Source organism: Montipora capricornis, chromosome 2, assembly GCF_036669925.1.
Source record: "Montipora capricornis isolate CH-2021 chromosome 2, ASM3666992v2, whole genome shotgun sequence".
In the NCBI taxonomy this organism is placed as follows: domain Eukaryota; kingdom Metazoa; phylum Cnidaria; class Anthozoa; order Scleractinia; family Acroporidae; genus Montipora; species Montipora capricornis.
In genome coordinates, this window is record NC_090884.1 from 49,144,509 (window position 1) to 49,147,008 (window position 2,500).

The following is a 2,500-nucleotide window of genomic DNA, read 5'->3' on the forward strand; positions in this document are numbered from 1 at the left end:
ATGGACTGGCCAAACGCACGCAACATATCGCAACAGGTTGGCCCAACGTACACAACATGTTGTGCCCAACAATGTTGCAAGATGTTGCGTTGAAATGTTGCGAGCGTTTGGCCAGGCCTTTACTGCCAACTCATTCATTTCATGGATTCCGAACAATTAGGACACGGGGATTTCATTGGTTAAGCTATGCATGATAAACCCTAGGGAGAGGTAATTGAAAAATAACATCTTCCATATGCAAAACAAACGAACTTGTGAACTAAAGGATAAACATAACGTACACGAAAGCGAATGAAAGGATCCTAATAAGAAATTTTATATCTCAGTGATACTGGCTTAAGCCGACTGAAACGTTAAATTGTTGATTGGTATTGTAACCAATGGGGTCAAAATAAATTGAGTTATTGGGTAATTACTCGGTGACTTTCTTCAGTGCAACAAAATGGACAGTAGAATTACGGGATGGTGATTTCTTTGCCTAAAAGCAACTCACTTAACGAAACTATACTTTTTGCAACAACAACAACAACAACAACAAGGATTCAAACGGCTTCAATTCTTACAGAGTTCGATGAAAATCCGGATTTCATAACATGCGTTGGGACAACCAAAGCGATGGGAGCTGTTTTGGGGTTTCAGTGTGAAAGTACAAACAGGTACGAACACTCTTTATTTTATCTCATAACTCGTTTTTCATTTTTATTTTATTTTATCCCCAGTCTGCATTTTTCACCCGGTCTGCAGTCATCGTTTTACACTGACCGCTTAGCATTTAGCATATTGTGGCACCCTTCACTTAGATCAGTTGTGGTTTTGTAGGTTTTGCGAACACTTGGAATTTGACAAGGTCAGTCAGGAGCTGCTTGTCATATCTGATTTTATGAATTAGCATTTTCTCCGTGGTACTTAGCGCCGGGTCTTGGTGGGGTGGCCACAATGCTTGTGACGATTATTTCTTTCCCACCTTTCCCGAAGAGACATTTAGTTAGTTATTTTCATGTCACGCCACGCTCTTGATACGTTGTTAAGCGTGGCGTGACTCTGAACGTTGTTACTAATAAATCCGTCACAACAGTGGCCAAGTTTATCCAACGACCTGTGTATTGTGTCTCTTCATAAGACTAGTGCGACCCTGCGCTAAGTACCCCTCGATCGGTATACATTTCCTAAGAATACATAAATACATATACATATATCACTCATATATTTCCCATTTAATCATAAGCATGATAGCGTGAGGTAAAAAGATAATTATTTTTACATGAGCCCGGATTCCTTTGTTCTTTTGGGGGGGATATATTACATAACCCCCGAATCAACTGTCTGAAAAGCTAGGTGCGGCTTTGATTGTTTGAAGGGAAGAGCGGGGCTAATGAACAGTTAATTTAAATGCGAGGGGATTATGTGTTAATATGCAAGGGGGATAAACTTATCCCCAGGCAGATCCTCCGGGAATTGAACTTTATTGTTATGCAAACGTTTTCTTTTTTGTTTTCGATCAAAAACATATTTGTTGATCACGTGATTGAAACCCAAGAATATTAACTCCTAGAGACGTTCATTGCATTAACATTGTAGTTCAATATTTACCACAACTTACACACAGCTGTGACAAAGCAAAAGGTAATGTATATTGCCAAGCTATTCGAAACTTCAACATCCCCGGGGGTATTCAACTTCTTTTTGCGTTCAAAGAGTCGACAATAGGCCACGTAGCTTGCAATGGAGGCTAAATGCGGGGAATCTTTTCAAATGCAAATACTTTTTAATATATTCCCCCGCATTAGCCTCCATTGCAGGCTAGTTCCACTCCAATATACTGAGAATACGAATATGGTCTATTTGTACTTTGCCTGAGTAGGATGTAGTTTTTGAAGGGGCATTGAAGTGCCAGACTTTACATGTCAAATTTCCTAGCTCTCCTTGTTGACACGGTACATGTGGTTCCCAAAATTGATTATTGGCAAATTTCCAGGAGGATTTTGATGTTCTGATCGATCGGTTCTTAAGTGTGCATTATGAATTCGTTTCGCTTGTATTTGTGTAGTCTCACTGGGGACCGTCATGTACAAATGCCCCTTATTCCCTTACTATTTAAGTTCGAAATTTCCTTGCATCTATAGCTCTGTAGGAGAGCCTTATGTGCATAATTTATTACCATTTTGGTCAAAATATAGGCCCGTTTTATGCCTTTACAAATTCAGGTAATCAGATGCCCAGTGATTTTTGATAAGCGTCACAAAGTGTACTCTTGCTCTCAGCCCCACTCGCACAATTAACGTCACGGTGTTCCCTAAACTCCAGGGCCCGGTTGTTCGAAACCCGATTACCTTAATCCAGGATTAGCGTAAACTTTTGTTTCATGTTTTCAACTTTTTGGTAAAAGTTTCCTTTGCTTATTTTTGTTTTTTAGTATTGACTTCTTCTAATGTAAAGTTTTACCGAATATCAGCCTTGAATAGCATTTGGGAGTAGAGAATAAAACTCCTTTGTTTATTTT